At 34.2% G+C, this 24000-nt stretch overlaps 1 protein-coding gene and 1 long non-coding RNA gene across 21 annotated transcripts in view; both read right to left on the bottom strand.

Moving 5' to 3' along the window:
- Ttc7 (tetratricopeptide repeat domain 7) overlaps positions 1-24000 on the bottom strand; it is a 196376-nt gene that overhangs the window by 80766 nt on the left and 91610 nt on the right. The window lies entirely within an intron of this gene.
- LOC136855262 (uncharacterized) lies at positions 10886-11362 on the bottom strand. The gene is made up of 2 exons (XR_010857971.1): positions 11269-11362; positions 10886-11129 (listed from the first exon to the last, which is right to left on the bottom strand). It is a non-coding gene; the product is annotated as an uncharacterized lncRNA (long non-coding RNA).

The raw sequence follows: 24000 nt of genomic DNA, 5'->3' as shown, positions 1-24000 counted from the left end.
ATCGTAAGTGTATATATACAGTGGCACCTACCGTGTGTTTATGTGTATGTATATGTTGGTGTCTGTATGTATGTATATATGAATATCAAGTCAATGGCGCCATTGGGCTTTTTATATAAGAATCGAGTTCCTGTTCTGAATAAGAATAATAATAATAATAATAATAATAATAATAATAATAATAATAATAATGTATATAATAATGAATAATATGAGAGAGAGAGAGAGAGAGAGAGAGAGAGAGAGAGAGAGTATAATGAGAGATACTAGAACAAACAATGAAGTATGAACATTCAATTACTTCAAATCTCTCTGTTTTAAATTTAACATACTCTAATATTAACAAGTACGTTTATTATAAATAAGCTTTATTATTCATTCCCCCTAAACTTCAATTCTACTACTGCATTTCAAACTTTACTTTTTGCTCATTTTCATTTTCTTCATAATTTTATATTGCTCCAATATTTAATTTTGGTCATAACACAAATCCTCAATTTATAAATCAAACTTTTAACTAAATTTAATTTTGGTCATAATTACATATCATCCAATATCATTCTAACTTTTGCCTCTTCCTTTTCATCAACCTACCTGTCTTTTCTTTCCTTTCTAAACATTTAATATGTTTCTGCGTTATTCTCCCCACCTTCTTTTGTAAGGAAACTATGGGTTTAATATTGCTAATTTGATTAAGTCTGCCTGTGTTTCTCCTCTAATCTCAGATACACTTTACATTTTAATATATATATATATATTGGTTTGTCTATATATATATATATATATATATATATATATATATATATATATATATATATATATATATATATATATATATATATATATATATATATATATATGTCAAGTAATATAACTTCTCTGGTACCTGTATATGTGAAGAACTCCTCAGAGACCTGTATAAGAGAGAGAGAGAGAGAGAGAGAGAGAGAGAGAGAGAGAAATACATTCCTGCAGTATACTGATAAAATATATTAATAGTTTTCCAAAGACAAACACACAAAAAGATGAATGAGATTCCTTCTCAGATATAAAAACGAAAATATTTTACCCGTTCTCTCAACAGTAAAACAAAAACTCAAACAAGCAAACCATTAATGATTTTGCATAATTTAGGCAATTCAAAATGTGTGCCCGCAATCCCAAGGATCAAATAGAAAGAAGTGCAGCAAAGTAAAAATTAAAAATCCTATAAATAAATGCACAACAATTAAGCTGTAGTGTCAGGGTACTTTAAGCTCCCTGGATTAATATTAAGGTATGCAAATGACATGATTAAAAATTTTTTTAAATCATGGAAAGGCAGAGAGAAAATGTGAAATTTGCAAAGCTACTTTATGCAAATTAAATTGTACTCGATAAGACATGTGTTCGGACTAACAATAGCATCGTAAAATTACTGTCGCGAAATATTAACGAAAGATTCTTGAACATTACAATTACGTACGATTTTATTGTAAAGACTGTCAGTCAAAGATTTATTATTGACATTTTTGCCTAAATGCCTTTGTAGTTAATCAATTATGTTTTACCTCAGGAAACTTATTTACTACGAATATTCATGTATATCTTTTCTTTAAATACATTTTTCATTTTCTGCTACATCATTAATAACTGTTATCATTAATCAAAATTTTATTCCATTACTTCGAAAAACCTACCCGTACAATGAAGCCTCGCAATCAGGGGAAATCAAATAGCCATTTCATTTTCTGCTACAGCATTAATAATTGTTATTATTTTAAAGTTATTTTAAAATAAGATTTTATCTCATTTCGAAAACCTCTATTCAGCCTTACTAAAATCTCATCCAATTACCTACATCCCTTGCTGAGACGTATAGGTTTAACTTTAAATGAAAGTTTTCTACAGTTTCAATTTTCAAATAACCCGTCTTTGTTGCAATGTAAGTCACACCGACTTGAATCCAATTCAGATGTGTTTTTAAATCCTTCTATTACGCTCAATTGCATTTCAGGTTAAATGGAAAGTAATGATTTAGCAAATAACACCGATAATAATCCCGTTATACCCATTTCTCATGAACCGTCAGTCCTATTTTAACAAAATACCGATATCTAAATCCAACAAAAGAATGCGTTATCAAGTTTATATCAAATGCTAATCACGCGTTCTCGTTAGCGAAAGAAAACGGAAGCGACGCTGAATATTTAAAGGTAACTAAACTAATATTACGAGCGTAAGTTCTTTACGTAAAAGGTGACAAAGAGAAGCTCTTTGGATTGAAAGTAAAAGGGAAGGAACTACTACTGCAGAGGTTGATGAAGGTATGCTGCAATGGACCTCCAGTGCGCCATAAAGGCATACACATAGCCAAGTGCTCACCTGTGTCTAAAAACGATATATGGGAAAAGCTCATAGTTCCAGCAAACAAGCAATTTTAATATATAATAATATATATATATATATATATATATATATATATATATATATATATATATATATATATATATATATATATATATATATATATATATATATACTATTTGTATATATCGTGTGTGAACCCTTTTCCCTTCTGGAGGGGTCCCACAAAAGGGTACAGCTTTCAGATGTATAAATATCGTACTGCATTACAGGAACAGTTAAAAATTACAACAGAAGATGGCAATCAAAATGCGACTTAAATTTACATATATTATATAATAAAAAAAAGGTAAAATTCCCTATAATACATTTGCAACTGAGACACAACTCACTTTATACCAACTTAGGCTTATACCCAATTCCCTTCTTCCAACTCACACTTAACAAAGATGTTTACAATGGATTTGCAATAAGTCATAATTCCTGTTGATCTGCAGAATTTATCTAAAAAGAGAAACACCTAAATTAATTTGAATATCATATGCTGTTGGTGTGATCTGAGCACAAAATTTTGAGGCCCTTGTAACATATAAACACACAGGAGTTTTACACTTCTCCAGTTGACATAAAAAAAGGGAAAATTAAGCTTATATCACTTTAACAAGATGTAACGAAACAACAAAAAATTACAGGAAAGAAAACGAAGTCTTTAGGGAAAGAAGAGAGAAAAACTTATTACACAAAAAAAATTTCCCAGACAGATCTACAATAATTGACGGCTCACTTCGCAGGAAGAAAGAGCAAAAGAGGAGAGGAAGAGCAAGAGAGGAGAAAGAGAAAGGGGCAGAGAAAGAAGATACAAAAAAGAGATTTACAATGTAACACTGTCTAACTCACTTCAAGGTGAAGAGAGAGAGAGAGAGAGAGAGAAATTAGAAAGAGAGAGAGAGAGAGAGAGGAAAAGAAATCAGTTTGAAAAAATATCCCCAAACAGATGTACAATACTAACGGTTCAATGGTCAGTCTTGTTAAGAGTGTTCTCATTATTGCATTGTGTGTGTATTTAGTGTGTATGAGAGGGAGATCAGGAGGAGAGAAGATTAGAGAGACACAACTCGATTTAATTGTGTAAACTGATGGCCTACAAATTCAAACCATGAATTGTATTGACACAGTTCTTTGAGTGAACAAATGACCAATAACTTTCTTGATGCTGACAAAGTAAAATGCCACTGTGTACACAAGGGGGAACTGCAGGTTACCTGGGAACCCAGGGGTTAGTAGTCTTAGCCTGGTAGGGAGGTTAAGGGATAAGCATGTATTTTAGGGGAGGGGGGGATAAGAAAACGGCCGCCAGCAGCCTTTGAGTGTTATACCATGGCAACAAGAAGGATAATGTCAAATCGCCAACAATGCCTTTAAGCTCTCTCTCTCTCTCTCTCTCTCATCTCTCTCTCTCTCTCTCTCTCTTTTTTAAACTTTTTACCCTCAGCCGGGATACTGACGCGATCACTAGGTCTTATTTCAAGTTGCCATAGATGTGATTTTCGTGCTAATGTGGAAGATTAGCACTAGCGACACTTATAAAAGTGTCAACAGCAGACCAAACCAGTTTGTTTACTTATACGAGTAAAAGTGTCAACAAGTGTGCAATACTCTTAATAACAGTCTGTATAGGCATATTTAAACTTAAATAAGTGTACAAATCGAGTCTTTAAACAAAAAATGGAAAACATGTACTCGTCGCTAGGCAGTAGTGTCATTACTGAAAATATCTGGGCTAGCTTTGCATACAAAACATGAAACACTAATATATTTACCATATATAGTATAACCATATATGTATATATATATATATATATATATATATATATATATATATATATATATATATAATATATATATATATATATATATATATATATATATATATATATATATATATATCTGTATATATATATATATATATATATATATATGTATATATATATATTTGAAATGCTGGCGCAATCTTCCTTCGATAATGAAAAGATACATCATCTCCTTGCATCAAGGAAAATAACACCTGCAAAATATCAATGTGTAACGGATCTTTCCTGAGAACCTTTCCGGGAGGTGAATTTCCCTCATAATTTCAAATTACCAAAGAAGGACCTAATTTTTTTACGCTAACTAACGTTGTTATCATAACTACTGTCAAATTTTTTGATGGTAAATTAAGATGGAGAGTAATCAGCTCTTGAAGTTGGTCAAGTGATAAGACTAGAAAATAACTGCAGAGATGGATTACAAAATAAATTTATCTAACATTAATTGACAAATACTAAGAAGAAAGAGATGCAATGAACTTAAATATTTATTATACTAGAGAAGGATTTAATGAGGATACCATCAATGGATGACCAAGATGGCTAATCATGTGAATAATAACAAGGATTTTGATTCCAGGTAACCATTGATCCATATGAGCGATAATGGTTGTTTTAGTACATGAATCAGGACAATGCAACTCTTGATTATGGCTACGTTGACACAAGAGGAAGAACCGGATTCGTGTCCTGGACTTAACAAGGTCTTCAGTGCATCGATTTGCAGGCTGTGTCACACTTATGCCAGATAGCTGGAAAACCATTCAAAAGCACCCCTACAACCCTATTGTAGTTTTGTCTCAGGAGTTCCCTGCTCTTCGTTGGGTATCATAGGTCAATCACTGCCGCAGATTGGATCATATGTCACTCATTGCCGCAGATTAGGTATCATATGTCAATCATTGATGAAGATTAAGTATTTATTTCTGGTGCCGCAATTTATTTCTCTGCAAAATATAGTAAGATTCCATAATAACATCTTAAAAAGGCAACAATTATAATAGCACAGCTTAGTCAATAAAACTAAGTCTAATGGTTCGAGCCAGCCCTTCGCTCTTAAAGCTCAGTGGTCTGGGTAAAAATAATTTCTTAGAGGGAGAGGTTGTAAGTGCAAGGTAATTGCTGAGAGTTTATACAATTTTCTCCACGTTTGAATAACCTAAACCAAGGAAAGTGAATGACAGGAACAAACAGCGCCATCTATTGTAAGATGTTTCTGATATCCACGCCATCTATTGTTAGAATAACACTATCATTTTCAATTGCTAGTTTAAGAGAAACAACAATACCTGACAAACCCCAGACCAAGAAAAACTAGAATCTTAACTAAGTATTGTAATGAACCACTATATACAATGGGATGCTGGTCTGAACAGATGTTATCAGATCCCTTGGATATACTCAATCAAAGAAGTATAAGATGTTGAAGACTGATTTGTGGTCATCCGTTAACCACGATCATTCTTATTCTTGCAGAGACTGGAAAGAAAGTAAGGAGAAATCCAGGGAGAATATGTGAAGGGCAGGAAAGGTTAAGAGACACTAGAAAAATTCTCTTCCAGAAAATCTGAAAATAAGTCATGAGAAAATGAAAAGGAGATATGATGTTAAGACTAAGCTAAAAAAAAAAGAGAGATTCTTTCCTGCATATGATACCGGCATTAGTATCTTATTACTTTCCTGCAAAAGAACTGCACCTACTCCGTCCATGGATGCATCGGTTCTAAGATAGAAAGTTTTATTTAGATCTGGCAACAACAAAATAGGCGATTTTGTCAAAGAGGCTTTTAAGTTATTAAAACTCCTTATCTGTTCCTCACTCCAACTTAGAGTATTACAACTTCCTTTTTAAGCATACTACTTAAGGTGCGGATAAAAATGGAAAAATTTTGAATAAACATTGTAAAAACCAACATCTCCAAGGAAAGATCTAAGTTGTTTCTTAGTTTCTGGAAGAGGGAGATTTACGATAGCTGTAATCCTTTCATCAAGAGGTGTTAAAGAATTATTCCCAAGGGAGTAACCTAAATACTTAATTTGCTTATAAGCAAAGAAACATTTCTTAGGCCCAACAGTTAAACCATGCTCTCTTAATCTTAATAGAACATTACGTAAATGAATCAAATGATCCGACCAGTTATTACTATAAACAAGAATATTGTCAAAATAACAAGTGGTATTTTCCAAACCAGAAAAAATTTCCTCATAAGTCTTACAAAAGTAGAACTAGCCGTGCTAAGTCCAAAGGGCATCTTCTTGAATTGCATCAAACCATATTTTGTTGCGAATGCCGTATTTTTTGCTTTCCGAAGTCAATGGTATCTGCCAATATCCCTTTACATAAATCAAGCTCTGTAAAATAGACCTTATTAGAAAGTTCATGCAAAGACTCATACGTGGCATGGGTTCAGCATCAAATACAGTCAATTCATTAAGGTTTCGAAAGTCTATACATAATCTTAGACTCATCTTGTTTCTTTACAAACACAACTGGAGAACAATACGGAGAGATTGATGGTTCAATTATATCTAATGCCAACATCTGATCAACTTGTTTGTTAAATTCAGCTGTCAAGTTAACTGGAACTGGGTAGGGTTTAGCACGAACTGGAACTTCAGATGTTAACTGAATATTGTGCTCTAGATATTTGGCAACACCCGGTTTATCATTTATTACATCAGGAAATTCGCTTAATAATTTAACAAGTTCAGCAAATTGATTATTTTTGAGTTCAGGGCTTATTTGATAATCAGTTTTATCAACCTCCAAATACTCAATGTCACAAAGATCTGAAACAGGTTCTCCAACATTAACAAGATCAAAATTTACGTCAGAAAACAAACCATTTGAAGTTTTAACCATTTCTACGGATTTTTGCACAACATTTACAGATTTTCTCCTATGGTACTTTTTGAGCATATTAGCATGATACAGCTTAAGATGTTTCTAACCTTAACAAAATAGTCAACTCCATTATTATGACAACTGTTAACTATATAAGGTCCTTTCCACTGCATTAAAAATTTGTTAGTGTTACTTGGTAACATTATTAGAACTTCATCCCCTTCGACAAACTTCCTAGGCTTTGACTTACGATCAAAATACTCCTTTGTACTTACGTGAACTGATCTCAGAATTGCTAACTGCCATCTTAGCCATGTCTTGCAATCTAGCACGCAGGTCTAAAACATATTGATAAGAAGTTTTAACTTCATCATTTGTGCTTTATCAGCAATTAATTCATGAAGGATTGCTAACGGACCACGGACATTACGACCATATAAAAGTTCAAAAGGACTAAACTTGAGAGTATCATTTGGAATTTCACGGTAGGCAAAAAGAACTACAGGAATATACCTGTCCCATTCCTTTGGTTGATCGCAACAAACCTTCTTCAACATATTCTTGAGTACTCCATTCATACGCTCTACAGTTCCATTACATGCGGCGTGATACGGACTCGTGAACAAAGACTTTATGGATAATAACCTGAATTTCTGCCATGAGATCTGACTTAAATTGGGTTCCTCTGTCACTTAAAAATTTCTTTAGGTACACTCCACCCTACAAAATATTTCACCAAGCTTTCAGCTACAGTAATGGTATCAATATTTTTTAAGTGGTACAGCTTCAGGGTAACGGGTAGCTAAATCAATTACTGTAAGAATATACCTGTAACCACGACTAGAAGCTGGAACGATCGGACCTACGATATCAATAGCTATTCTACTGAATGGTTCAGAAACAATAGGCATATTACACAAAGGTACTTTCTTAACCCTTTTCCCAAATTTTTGACATCTGTGACAAGATTTACAATATCTATCAATCTCGGCACCAGCTCTGGGCCAATAGAACTTACTTAACACCTTGTTAATAGTTTTCCTAGAGGAAAAATGACCGGAGATAAGAGATTCATGAGCAAGTTGCATAACTATCTCTCTATACTTAAGTGGAACAATAATTTGCATCTCACCCACATCTAACTGATTTGTACTTTTAATGCACTTACGATAAATTACATTGTTAATTGCTATGTATTTAATAGTTCTACCTCTACAAACTATTTCATCCTCATCTTTCAAGTTTTTCCTAATTGTTTTCAGAGAATCACATGTCCACTGTTGATTATTAAAGTCTATAGGATCTACTTTAACTTCTGTCAGGACATCAGATAATGGTTTTAAAGTGGTAGATTTAAGATTCTGTCCTCTCGTAATCACATTAACATTAAACTCATTTACATTACTTGGCTCTGGCACTTTATCCAACAATTCTATTCCTTCTTTCATGTGATGCTTTAAACCAGGAATCAATCCAACAATGACCTCAGCGCATTTAATTGGGGCAATTATAGCATCTACTCTACCAGAAAAGAATTTACTTTTAATGAAACATTTAATTTGTGATAAATGTATTGGGACACCAACGAAATTATACACTTTAACAATTTTAACCTTACTGAGATAGCGTTTTGGAACCAAAGTCTCACTTATAACTACCGTATTGCAACCTGTATCAAATAGAACCTCTACAGATTTGCCAAAAACAATTCCATTCTTATCTACAATTGCATTCTTGGGTCTCTCTTCACAAGCAAGAGCAATACTTATCTTAGGAACCTTTTTATCAGAAGATTTAGATTGGGCAAAATTAACCGGGTTATTAGGACAGTTTGGCTTAATATGCCCTGTTTCTTTACACAGGTGACATCGAACTGTTTTAAAGGGAATCAGTCACTTTATCAGATTTATTCTGATTTCCTAACTTGGAACATTTATCAGAACTCCTAAATTTGGCATTTCTACATTTACTAACTCCATGAGCTATCAAATACCTATCAGCGGCCAATGCCATCTCATGTGAACTCTTACATACTCTTTCTAAAAGAAATGTTCTCAAATCCTTAGAACAATTAGCCAATAATTGATCCATAACCATAAAATCGCAAACATCCTCATATGACTTATTTACATTTACTAATTGTAACCACTTATCAAAATTCTGTCTTAACCTATGCGAATACTGCACAAAACTTTCATTTGACTCAATATAGCCCTCTCGAAATTTCTTTCGATAAACCTGAGGATTAACCTGAAACGCCTTCAATAACGCTAACTTTAGCTCATCATAGTTACTTGCAATAGCAGGGTCAAGTCCACAATAAACCTTCAAAGCGCGTCCTCTTAATAATGTACCTAATAGTATACCATAGTCTGCCGAATCCCACTGATGAAATACAGCTAACTTCTCAAATCTGTCCATGTAAACATCAATTTCATCTATTTTTTCATCAAAAGGGGAATTTTGGGTAAAGTTTTTATATCACCACTTATACCACTGGATGCACCACTACTTCTTAATGCTGCCTTAGCGAGCTCATGTTTCCTGATTTCCTCCTTTTCCTCTTGCTCCTTTTTAAGACATTCTAATTTAAAGACCCTTTCCTTATCCTTCTCTGCTAACTCTATCTGCAATCTTTTCTCCTGTCTCTCCATTTCCTTCTCCTTCTCTGCTAACTCCATCTGCAATCTTCTCTCCTGTCTCTCCATTAATCTATCTTCCCTAGCTTGTTGCTTAGCAATAAATTCTTCAGCCTCAGTAGCACTCATACCAAGCTTAATAGCCTTATCCATCAACTCATTGACACTCATGATAATAGATAAGTATACAAACAATAAATACAACAATACGAATTCAAAAATTATGGCTAATCCTGAATTCAACTAACCACCTAGTATAATCAGCGATTACCAGTGTCTATTATGGGCATAATTCCTTCAATGACACAAATTTCCATGCAAATAACTAGCATAAGGAAAATGAATAAACAATAGGAATTTTCAAGGAAGAGTAAACAATCAGAACGAAACGGAACATTAAACCAACTTTACCCCTAACTAACCCTACAATCATCAAAATTGGCTCAGCTAAAATTAATAGGGTAACGATACAGTTTCTAATTCACTTCCTGACCTCGACCTTTTCCTAGCACTTCACCAAGACTACTCAAAACTCAAAACAATAAGATATTGCACCACAACGAGTTGTTAATCCACTTCACCACGAAGCACTTTCACATGACAATCTAAATGACAAAGCACAAACGAACCTTACCTTGAAATCCAGCAACCATTTCAAGACAAAGCCACAAACCTTGTAAACTCATCAACTTTCACAGGTAGTACAATCCAAATTGAAGTTGGTAACTGCAAAAGGTATAACACATACTTAAGTTACATAATATTCTAGTAATTTTACAATAACATCCTACTCACTGCGCCACTTGTCAAGCTTTTGATGGTAAATTAAGATGGAAGGTAATAGGCGCTTGGTACCTACACCTAATTACTAGAAAATAATAAGATGATTACAAAAATAAATTTATTAACATTAATTGACAAATACTAAGAAGAATGAGCTTAAATGAATTTAAATATTTACATATAGAAACTGAAAATTAAGTGAAAATAACAAAATACAATGGATGACCAAGATGGCTAATCATGTGCATAATAACAAGGATTGAAAATAGGTAACATGGTTCCATATCAGCGATAATGGTTGTTTTAGTACACCAATCAGCAATGCAACTCTTGATTATGGCTACGTTGACACAAGAGGAAGAACCGGATTCGTGTCTATTAACAAAGTCTTCAGTGCATCAGAAAAAAATCCAGGCTGGTAGTCACATGCCCCATGCACGGTCCTGCCACACCAAACATAGCCATAGCCTGGGTCGCTATTGTAGTTTGTCTCATAGGCCAGTTCACTGCCATAGATTAGGTATCATAGGTCAATCACTGCCGCAGATTAGGTATCATATGTCAATCATTGCCGCAGATTAGGTATCATATGTCAATCATTGCCGCAGATTAGGTATCATATGTCAATCATTGCCGCAGATTAGGTGTCTGCAAAATATGAGTAACACCATAATAACATCTTAAAAGGCAACAATTATAATAGCACAGCAGTAAATAACACTAGTATAATGAGTAATAGCAAACACTTGCTTTAATAGTATAAATAGTATAAAAGATAATTTCTTACCATGTGAAAGGTTGTGTAGTTCCTAAGGTAGTGGCTTATGAGTTTATACATAAACCCAGGTAAACAACCTAAACCAAGGATTCCTGAATGACATCCACAACCAGCGCCATCTATTGGTAAGATGTTTTGCAAAAGATATCCACGCCATCTATTGCTTAGAATAACACTATCATTTTAGAATTCTAGTTTTAAGAGAAACAACAATACCACCTGACAACTACAAAATAAGTGGCAAGTGGTAAATGATCACGAAATAAAGTAAATGGACCTGCTCTAATTTATTTTCTTTTACACTTAATCATTTTCCTTTCATTAGTGATGGATTGAGTGATGTTTAAATTTACAGAAACTGGCGTCGTGTAGAAGAGTGAATTTCACTCATACCAGAAAATTAATTAAAACAATTAAGTTGAAATGCTGTCTGTATAAAGAAAATATTTAAAGTAACCAACTTTGGGTAAGTGAAATCTTAAAACTCAAACTATACCTTTTTAACAATTCAAAATAAAATGCTTAATCCTCATAGGATATAAAAAAAAATAATAATGATGTTCAGACTAAGCTGGTCTTATGCCAGCAACGGCTCTGGTCCCTGGAGGCGCCCGTGAAAAGCTTTATAAGTGGGTATATAATTACTTATACCTTAAAAAACATCAAATGAGGACAATTAAGCTGGCCTTATGCCGACAACGGCTCTGGGCCCTGGAGGAGTCAGCGAAAAGGCTTATAAATACATAAATAATTAATGATTCCCTTTACCTTAAATTACATTAAATAATAATTAATGATTCCTTTTACCTTAAAAAACATTAAATAATGATTAAAGAACCCCTTTACCTTAAAACAACATTAAATAATAATTAATGATTCCCTTTACCTTAAAAAAATTCAAGATTCCCTTTACCTTAAAAACATTAAATAATAATTAATGATTCTCTTTGCCTTAAAAAACATTAAATAATAATTAATGGTTTCCTTTACCTTAAAAAACATTAAATAATAAATAATGATTCCCTTTACCTTAAAAAAAAACATTAAATAATAATTAATGATTCCCTCTACCTTGAAAAACGTTAAGGAATAATTAATGATTCCCTTTACCTTAAAAAACATTAAATAATAATTAATGATTCCCTTTACCTTAAAAAAACGTTAAATAATAGTTAATGATTCCTTTTACCTTAAAAAACATTAAATAATAATTAATGATTCCCTTTACCTTAAAAAAAAACATTAAATAATAATTAATGATTCCCTTTACCTTAAAAAAACGTTAAATAATAGTTAATGATTCCTTTTACCTTAAAAAACATTAAATAATAATTAATGATTCCCTTTACCTTAAAAAACATTAAATAATAATTAATGATTCCCTTTACCTTAAAAAACATTAAATATTAATTAATGATTCCCTTTACCTTAAAAACATTAAATAATAATTAATGATCCCTTTTACTTTTAAAAACATTAAATAATAATGATTCCTTTTACCTTGAAAACATCAAATAATAATTAATGATTCCCTTAACCTTTAAAAACATTAAATAATAATTAATGATTCCCTTTACCTTAAAAAACGTTAAATAATTAATGATTCCCTTTACCTTAAAAAGCATTAAATAATTAATGATTTCCTTTACCTCAAAGACACATTAAATAATAATTAATGATTCCCTTTACCTTAAAAAAAATTAAATAATAATTAATGATTCCCTTTACCTAACAAAAACAAAGTAATAATTAATGATTCCCTTTACCTTAAAAAAACATTAAATAATAATAAATGATTCCTTTTACATTAAAAAACATTAAATAATAATTAATGATTCCCTTTACCTTAAAAAAAAACATTAAATCAAGACAATTACCTTTAGCAACCCCACTCTTGGCCAACAAAATAATCGCATCACGTAAGCTGACACACTCACTCAAATATGACATACCTTTATAAGCACCTGCAATAACGACAATTAGGTAACAGGTAAAATCGATACCCCTTATTTTACGCCCTATCACAAAATCCCTCGTGCTATAAAGCAGTGTGGGGTCTGTAACTGCTTCAATGAACGAACGAAGGTCTTACAGAGTCCGCTGCTACGGTTATTCAATTCGACAGCGTTAGGTGGCTGCGTCTATAAAGCCTGGTATGCGTAATTAAGAGAGGTTACCTGTGAGACACCTGTTTTATACATACGCCAATTACGCAATTCCCCTGCTTGTAAAATGACTTCCGAGTTTCATTTTGTCATTTTACGCCTTTCTTTACGCTTAGAATAATTAACAGATATGGCGAAAACGGTCGTAAAATTGGTCCTCATTGGCGGACACCTCAGGGCAAAGAGGACCGGAAGAGGAATGAAAGGAGGAGAGGAGCTAAAGTGGAATAGGGATAAGGAGAAAGAGGAAGGAGATGATAAAGGGAAACAGGGATAATGAGAAAGAGGAAGGAGAGATAAAGGGGAATAGGGATAAGGAGAATGAGGAAGGACTATAAAGGGAAATAGGGATAAGGAGAAAGAAGAAGATAAAGGGAAACAGGGATAATAAGAAAGATGGAGGAGGAGATAAAGGGAAACAGGGATAAGGACAAAGGGACAGAGAGACTGATGGTGACAAAGGGATGATAAAGAAACTGAAGGGAAAGAGAATGGAGTGATAAAGACGTATTTGGCGAGACGTTATTAATGCCGGAAGGCGATTTGGGTGCCAGTGGTGAAGAAGTCACAAATATGGTGAAAGCAACAATCCTTTCGACTAATTTGCTTTAGCAACAGATACTGCGTCTTGCAACAAAGCCGTAAAGACATGTTAGTAGGCAATCCATAAAACGAAGTGTGGAACAAGAAATTATTATTTTTTTTTTTTTGTCTATCACAGTCATATTATTCGACAGAGCGGTTTTTATAGTGTGGGGTTGTTATTATTATTATTATTATTATTACTACAACCGAATGCTTCCTTCTCCATTTATGAAAGAACGATAAATATAGAATTACCGGCAGAATGCAAAAGGAGACAGAAAGAACAATCACAAGAATCATCGAAAAAAGCTTCATAGAAACTGAATGCAGCTGATGTAGAGGACACATTCATTATTATTATTATTATTATTATTATTATTATTATTATTATTATTATTATTATTATTATTATTATTATCATTGCTAAGTAAATTCAATCTCGTGAAAAAAGTTTGTGTAATAAAAATCCACAATTATACAGTAAAATGTATTTTATTTAGTAATAGTTTACTATATAACTGAGGATTTTTATTACAACAACATTATTATTATTATATTATTATTATTATTATTATTATTATTATTATTTTTTATTATTATTATTATTATTATTAAGTTTGGAGCAAAATACATGACAGCACTGTCTGGAAAACAGTTTACCTTCTGTAACGACAACCTTTCTGACCCTAACGCGAAAAAAAAAATAACCAAAAAGAAGCGATTGCAAGCAACTGATTCTCTCTTGAAAAGAACAGAACGCAACTTCCACTTAAAAAAAAAAAAAATTAAGAGCTAAGCAAGGCCGTGACCTGAGGTCATGGCGCCGAGCCAATTGCCCCCATGGGCGAGGAGATGAAACAAGGTGATAAAACAAGGCGATAAAACAAGGCGATACTTATCGAGGATATTCGGAAGAGGGGAAAATGAATGTGATGGGCGAGGGAGGTTCTTGGTTATCCTCTGGGACCTGTAGGTTAGATGCCTTTGGGAGAACAAACGCTGGGTTTGCTGACTGGAGATTGATGGTGGACCTAAGATCCAGGATGGATCCAGCCAAGAAAGTACTCCTCAGATAGGGCTCTCTCTCTCTCTCTCTCTCTCTCTCTCTCTCTCTCTCTCTCTCTCTCTCTCTCTCTCTCTCTCTCTCTCTCGTTTTTTTGTTTCCGTAAGCACCCATATGTAAAATTAAAATTCTAGCTATATATAAATGTCGATCTTTCGACTAAAGATTTACGTAACGGGTAACACTGACACAACCAAGTCCGAATTTCCTCACAAATTACGAAAAAGGGCAAACCTTGTGATGGCACAACTGATACCACTTTTAAATTGCTCAATTCCTCACTAAAATGGTATTTTGATTCCTCAATTCCTCACTAAAATGGTATTTTGATCCCTCTATTCCTCACTAAAACAGTACTTGAATTCCCCACTAAAATGGTACTTCGATTCCTCAATTCCTCACTAAAACAGTACTTGAATTCCCCACTAAAATGGTACTTTGATTCCTCAAATTCTCACTAAAAGAACTTGAATTCCCCACTAAAATGGTACTTGGATTCCTCAGTTCCTCACTAAAACAGTACTTGAATTCCCCACTAAAACCGTACTTTGATTCCTCAATTCCTCACTAAAATAGTACTTGAATTCCCCACTAAAACGGTACTTTGATTCCTCAATTCCTCACTAAAATAGTACTTGAATTCCTCACTAAAATGGTACTTTGATTCCTCAGTTTCTCACTAAAATAGTACTTGAATTCCCCACTAAAACGGTACTTCGATTACTAAATTCCTTACTAAAATAGTACTTGAATTCAACACTAAAACGGTACTTTGATTCCTCAATTCCTCACTAAAACACCTGAATTCCCACTAAACTGGTACTTTGATTCCTCAGTTTCTCACTAAAATACTTGAATTCCCCACTAAAACGGTACTTCGATTCCTCAATTCCTCACTAAAACAGTACTTGAATTCCCCACTAAAACGGTACTTTTATTCCTCGCCATCTTATAATAGACAAAGATAACTAAAGCCAAATATTCCACAGGAGAAAGACGAGAGAGAGAGAAGACATTTCTAGCGAGATAACTTGAGCATCTTACGACCAACTGACGTCGAGCTTTCGCCCTTCAGACACAAAAAGGGGGATTCTAGCTCTTTTTCTCCTCTCATCCTTCCCCTTCCTCCTCTTCTTCTTCAGCCTAAGCTACGCCATAATTTCTGAAGAGACTCTCCTTTGCTCCTGAAGAAATAAAGAGCCTTTCACGCAGAAGGGGGAAGGAGGGGTGGGGGGGGGGAGATATGAAGATGAATGAAGAGAAGCTTCTCGAATGAAGATCTCTCTCTCTCTCTCTCTCTCTCTCTCTTTTCTGTATTTAAATTGTTAGAGACTTGTATGGCTCACTCTCTGTTCTGGTGTAAGTTTAAAGGTGTTCTTTTTCTGTCTCCAACTTTCTTAAATCTCTCTATTTCCCGCTGCCTTTAAATTATCATTATTACTCTTTTAACTCTGTCGTCAGTGTAGGTACATGTTTGTGCGAAAAGCAATGTTCATAAACCTTAGACTTCATTAAATTCTTCTACAAATATTCCTGACCCTTGAAGACCTTGACATCTTTTAATTGGGTCTAATTTTATATAAAAGAAAACGTTAAATTTTTTATCAAAATTGGGACTAAGAATGGAATGGAAAACAGAATTTATGCCAAAGGCCAAGCGCTAAGATCTATGAGGTCATTCTGCTCTGACAACTGTGACTAGACTTCTTTAGAGTGGGGTTGGAATGAGTTAAGTTTAATGAACCTATGAGGTCATTCAGCGCTGGGAAGTTCAATGCCACAATACGACAATGGGCCGTTCCTCGAAAAATCCAGTGCATTAGGTACCTTGTGGACAGATTGGTGTAGCAGGTGGCAGTCGAAGTTCACAAGGGTATGGAGCTCGCAACCTCATCCTCACCCCCCCCGCCCCCACAATGCTAAGAATTGAGAGGTTAGTATACCCTCTGGACCACTATAGGAATCAGGAGAATAGACTTTTCTAAGCCTCTAAAGGCTGCCATCCCTAAATTGGGTTTAGGTCCTGGTCAAGATAAGTACTTACATATACTTCACTGTGTGTGTAATTATTCATACGGTTTAGTAAATCAGTTCTTACTAGAATATTTGTGGTTTAATATCTGAAGGCACAGAAATGTTATGTGCATCATTTAAAGCAAAAAAAAAATACAAATTACATTTCTTTCTTTATTTTGAGAGAGAGAGAGAGAGAGAGAGAGAGAGAGAGAGAGAGAGAATAACATAACATTATCTCTCACAATGTTCCCTCCTTTTGTTTCCCTGTTTTGAGAGAGAGAGAGAGAGAGAGAGAGAGAGAGAGAGAGAGAGAGAGAGAGAGAGATATTACATAACATTCTCTCTCACAATGTTCCCTCCTTTTGTTTCCCTGTTTGAGAGAGAGAGAGAGAGAGAGAGAGAGAGAGAGAGAGAGAGAGAGAGAGAGAGTCATTCTGGCATAATCTTCTCAACGTCCCATTATTTTGTTTCCCTGTTTGAGAGAGAGAGAGAGAGAGAGAGAGAGAGAGAGAGAGAGAGAGAGAGAGAGAGAGAGAGAGAGATTATATGGCATAATAATCTCTTTCAACGTCCCATCATTTTGTTCACCTATTTTGAGAGAGAGAGAGAGAGAGAGAGAGAGAGAGAGAGAGAGAGAGAGAGAGAGAGAGAGAGAGAGAGAATGTGCTACGGGTACTAATAATTACGAGAATCGTCGCAACATTCTCTCAACGCGCAAACAGATTCACCAACTTCGCTAAGAACCAATTAAAAGTTGCTCAAATGGGTCAACAGCACAACTTCATTAAACTTCTCCCGAAAGAAAAGGGGGGATAGAGAGAGAGAGAGAGAGAGAGAGAGAGAGAGAGAGAGAGAGAGAGAGAGAGAGAGTTAAGGATCCCCAACACAGAACAGCGTTGGTGTCAAGGACTACACCAGAGACAAGGAGTGGTCCAAAGTTCTGCATTGTAGAAATCAGATTATTATTATTATTATATTATTACTATTATTGTTGTTGTTGTTGTTGTAGGATAAAAAAATACCGTAAAAAAATTACATTACTAAAGACATATTGGCAAAAATGATAAAAAGTTTGCTACGACTTTCACCAGTTCTAATCACTTTTCAACACTTTCACAAGGTCAAAGCAAATCCACGAATAGTCTTTGTTTCCCTAAAACAAAACATACTCCGCTTCCTTGGCTTTTGCTTTCCACCCCAACCCTAACTGACCTCACGGAAACCCCCCCCCTCTCAATCTTACCCCGTAACAGACACACACACACACAAACAACCCCCCCCCCCCTCTCACCAAAGAGCATTCCCACACACGCTAGGGAAGTATTTTTAGGCAAGACCCAAAGCCAGGAGGAGGCAATTCAATCAATCATTCCTGGTGTCAGGAGAGAGAGAGAGAGAGAGAGAGAGAGAGAGAGAGAGAGAGAGAGAGAGAGGGGGGGGGGTTACAGCACCTGCGGCAGGTCCAGGAGGCTCTGAGGGCGGATCCGACAGGTCCCGCCCTTCGCTCGCGTGTCGAGTAATCTCTCCTAAGAAGATCTACCTTCGGGGAGATTTTGCATGAGGTTAACATGACTCCGCATTTTTTTTTCAAGACCCGGGAGACTCGCATTCGGTTGCTGTAATCAATTTGCTCGATTGAAAAATTAACAGGGAAAGCCTCAGTAATGCCCCAGTAATCGTAAGAGAAGCCCCAGTAATTTCCCAGTATATTATTACAATCCCATTATTCCCCAGTAATACTAAGAAAAGCCTCAGTAATATCAAGAGAAGCCCCAGTAATTTCCCAGTAATATTAAGAAAAACCTATTATTTCCCCAGTAATAATACTAAGAAAAGCCCCAGAAATTCCCCAGTATTATCAAGTTACCTTGATATGGAAAGCCCCAGTAAAACCTAAGTTGAATTACTGTCGTAAAATCTCCTCAACGCTATTAAGTATTTTTTTTTACAGCAGGTTACAAGGGAAAGTCAGACCTTGCATGTTACAGATGTGAACTTAGTGGTTAGGTTAAGTTTGGTTAAACTATCTGTTGATAATACAAAAAAGGAAATATCTCAAGAACAATTTATATGAATAACATACAACAACATTTTCAATGAATTACATCTTTTTTTAAAACAAGATTGAATAAAATACACCATAAATAAACTGCCAAAATTGCTTAGTTAAATATTTATAAGAAATAACTCAAAATTAACAATAACCGTCTTTCAGTAAATAAAATACACCTGTTCATTATGGAGATATATATATATATATATATATATATATATATATATATATATATATATATATATATATATATATATATATATATATATATATATATAATATAATATATACTGTATATATATATATATATATATATATATATATATAAATATATATATATATATATATATATATATATATATATATATATATATATATAAATATAATATATACTGTATATATTATATATATATAAAAATATATATATATATATATATATATATATATATATATATATATATATATATATATATAAAGATTAATCGAAAACAACTCTTTAATTTCTGGTCAAAATGACAATTACACTGACTTTCCGGATGGACCGTAATATCTGACCAGGATTAATCAGAATAATTTGCTGACCAAGATTCATCAGACCCCAACGAGGGGAATATTAAAAGGAAATGTAAATAAATATATATACATACATATATATATATATATATACAAATATATACATACGGTATATACAATATATATATAAATATCTATATCTATCTATATATATCTCTCTTTGCAAGCTCGTCGTCATATTATCAACACTGTATCTTGATTAAACTGGTTATGTATTCTGGCGTGACAAAGACTAGGGTCACTGACGCAGATCTTGAAGCAATGGCCCAAGGGAAAAGGATAGCACTGGATATATGTCCACAAGGCCTAAATGAAAACTCTAAGTTAGCACCTACTGAAAGCTACTCGCTGTTGGAAGCAAAGAAAATACCCAACTTTATTTCAGATTTCTTTGTCCATTTTAGCTCTCTCTCTCTCTCTCTCTCTCTCTCTCTCTCTCTCTCTCTCTCTCTCTCTCTATATATATATATATATATATATATATATATATATATATATATATATATATATATATATATATATATATATATATATATATATATATATATCTCAGTATATATATATATATATATATATATATATATATATATATATATATATATATAAATCTCTCTCTCTCTCTCTCTCTCTCTCTATATATATATATATATATACATACATATATATATATATATATATATATATATATATATATATATATATATATATATATATATATATATATATATATATATATATTATATCTATATATATATATATATAAAATCTCTCTCTCTCTCTCTCTCTCTCTCTCTCTCTCTCTCTCTCTCTCTCTCTCTATATATATATATATATATATATATATATATATATATAGCCACTTGTTATTATTTTAACAAACTAATAGTGCATACTTCACCCAAGTATATTGTACCTGTCGATTCTACTCTTATACAGGATTAAACTAGATAATGCCATTAAGTTGCCAGTGCCAACGGCCTTCACATCTATACAAAAAAAATAGATAATTTGCCAGTAGAACGTGTTCAAAAAAATCTTTACGCATCGAAAGTCGATAATAAGAGCTTTTAGGGCAAAATGAAATACACTCTCTCTCTCTCTCTCTCTCTCTCTCTCTCTCTCTCTCTCTCTCTCTCTCTCTCTCTCTCTCTCTCTCTCTCTCTCTCTCTCCTCCTCCTTTTATGAGGTACATTTAAATTCAGTCCGATACCTTTGAAGACCCCAAAGAGCCTCGGGTGTAATTATACCACTTGAATAACAATAACCTCTGTGAGTGAGGGCGTGAGTGGGTGAGTGAGTGTGTGAGTGTGTAAGAGTGTCTGTGTGTGTGTTTGTTTCCCTTTTTCTTCCTCTAAATGTCAGTGGCGCAGATTTCGAAGTGGGTTACTGTGAAGAGAATAAATAATTTTTTACATATATTTTTTTCAAATTACTCAAAATCTAAATGTATTTTCTCACAAATCAATTAAAAATTATTTTATCGTTTATTTACATGAAAAAAGACATTTGTCCAAAAGCTTAAATCAATAGTAGAAATTATCTTCATAATATATATATACGTATAAACACATGTACATATAAACACACATATACTTATATAATTTATATCAGTATGACACAATCAATACTACGCAATGTTGATAGTAACTTATGGTGTTCATAATTATTGAATTTCAATCCACTACAGTTAATTTAATTGGCCCAATGATATCTCATTCTCACACCCTACATCATCATCTTCATGAAATGCTATTGATATCCTATAACTATAACCATTTACAATTCCAGTTTTTCAATAAATCAATCATTTGTTAGAGTTTCCCTTTTAGTTTTCTGAAAAGAGAACTGTTGTGCTGGCTTTGTCTGTCCGTCCGCACTTTTTTCTGTCCGACCTCAGATCTTAAAAACTTCTGAGGGTAGAGGGCTGTAAATTGGTATGTTGATCATCCATCCTTCAATCATCAAACATACCAAATTGCAGCCCTCTAGCATCAGTCGTTTTTATTTTATTTAAGGTTAAAGTTAGCCATAATCGTGCGTCTGGCAACGATAAAGGCCAGGCCACCACCAGGCCGTGGTTAAAGTTTCATGGGTCACGGCTCATACAGCATTACACGGATACCACCGAAAGATAGATCTATTTTCGGTGGCCTTGATTATATGATGTACAGAAAACTCGACTGCTCCTTAAAAACTTCGGAGCATTTTTTATTTGTTTTATATGCTTCATTTTCAGAAGCATTCTTTGGCTAATGTTGAAAAGCTCCCTTGAATACCTTTTCCGAAATATTTTTGGTAACTAGAAAATTTCTGTTTATTATCCTTTCAAACGTCACTTCTTAGCAGCTGCTGTAAGTCCTTACAAGTGGAAATTTCAAGTTATTCCTTATCATTAGTAATTGCTGGAAGGCAAAAAAATATCCATCGCAAGTCTATTTTTGCAACGATTGCAAATCTCCTTAAATATCCATTCCAGATCTTTTGTTGAAAATGTTGGAGGTCTTTGAAACGATATTTCAAAACTGCTACCTGGCACTGTGGGATTATTCCTTGAATACCCATTTCTAAGCTATTTCAAGGAAACTAATTCTTTAGAGATTCTTTGAGTGCCCAGTAAGTGCCATGGAATATAAGCATTCGTTTTAAATATATTTCAAGATATTTTTAAGCTCTTATACGTTGAGTAGCAGTTCCATTATGGCAAATGTAGGGACATTCCCAGCGAGTATTCCAAAGACAAGCCACGACAACTGTCGAAAAAAAAGTATATCTTAGTTTAACCAGACCACTGAGCTGATTAACAGCTCTCCTAGGGCTGGCCCTAAGGATTAGACTTATTTTACGTGGCGAAGAACCGGTTGGTTACCTAGCACCGGGACCTACAGCTTATTGTGGAATCCGAACCACATTATAGCGAAAAATTAATTTCTATCACCAGAAATAAATTCCTCTTATTCTTCACTGGCCGGTCGGAGATTCGAACTCGCAGCCAGCAGAGTGCTAGCTGAGACCGGAACCCACTCGCCCAACGAAGAACTGACAACTGTCGAAATTCCCTTTGTACATCAATTCACGGTAATGCGCGCCAACTCTTGGATGTTTCCGGTCTGTGAATATTCGTCCTCTCCTTGTTAACTGCTCCCCCAAAAGTCATTCTCCTTGTGAATATTCGTCCTTTCCTTGTTAACTGCTCCCCCAAAAGTCACTCTCCTTGTGAATATTCGTCCTTTCCTTGGCAACTGTTCCCCCAAAAGTCATTCTCCTTGTGAATATTCGTCCTTTCCTTGTTAACTGCTCCCCCAAAAGTCACTCTCCTTGTGAATATTCGTCCTTTCCTTGTTAACTGCTCCCCCAAAAGTCATTCTCCTTGTGAATATTCGTCCTTTCCTTGTTAACTGCTCCCCCAAAAGTCATTCTCCTTGTGAATATTCGTCCTTTCCTTGTTAACTGCTCCCCCAAAAGTCACTCTCCTTGTGAATATTCGTCCTTTCCTTGGCAACTGTTCCTCAAACAGTCACCGTCCTTGTGAATATTCGACCTTTCCTTGGTAACTGTTTCTCGCACACTCCCTCTCCCTGTGAATATTCGACCTTTCCTTGGTAACTGCTTCTCCCACACTCTCTCTCCCTGTGAATATTCGACCTTTCCTTGGTTAACTGTTTCTCCCACACTCCCTCGCCCTGTGAATATTCGACCTTTCCTTGGTTAACAGTTTCTCCCACACTCGCTCTCCCTGTCAATATTCGACCTTTCCCTGGCAACTGTTTCTCCAACACTCACTCTCTATTTGTCTTCGAGGTTTTTCCCTCAAAGTTGGCCAAAAGTTTATCTAAACCAGTTCCACAAGTTTCCCAATTCCATTTACATCTTTATCTCTCCCCCGAGGATGTTCGACGGAATATTATTCGCTTTCTCGGTTCCCGTTTTACTCGGAACAAAATCCCTACTAAAAACCGTTTTCCGCCAGTAACTCTGTGACTATTTTCACTTATAATACTGACAAGAATAAAGACGTCCACGAAATATTAGTGACATTAAAAAAATAATCGTCATCACAACAAATATTTTGAAAATGATACTTATGCATCATATTATACGAAAGTTGATACACTTTTACCGTCAACTGCGTAAGTTCTCTGTCAGTTTCTTAAGTGGCACTAAAATCAAGCTTCGGTCAGTAGGTGGATTTTCAAGCAGAGAGGAAGAGAGAACTGATAGAAGAGGTAAAAGAAACAATATGAAACACAATAAAACTGTAAGCAGACATGTGTAAGAATAAGATGGTT

This window comes from Macrobrachium rosenbergii, chromosome 31, assembly GCF_040412425.1.
Source record: "Macrobrachium rosenbergii isolate ZJJX-2024 chromosome 31, ASM4041242v1, whole genome shotgun sequence".
Classification (NCBI taxonomy): Eukaryota; Metazoa; Arthropoda; class Malacostraca; order Decapoda; family Palaemonidae; genus Macrobrachium; species Macrobrachium rosenbergii.
Note: the sequence above shows the minus strand (reverse complement) of the source record. Positions and strands in the feature narration are given on the sequence as shown.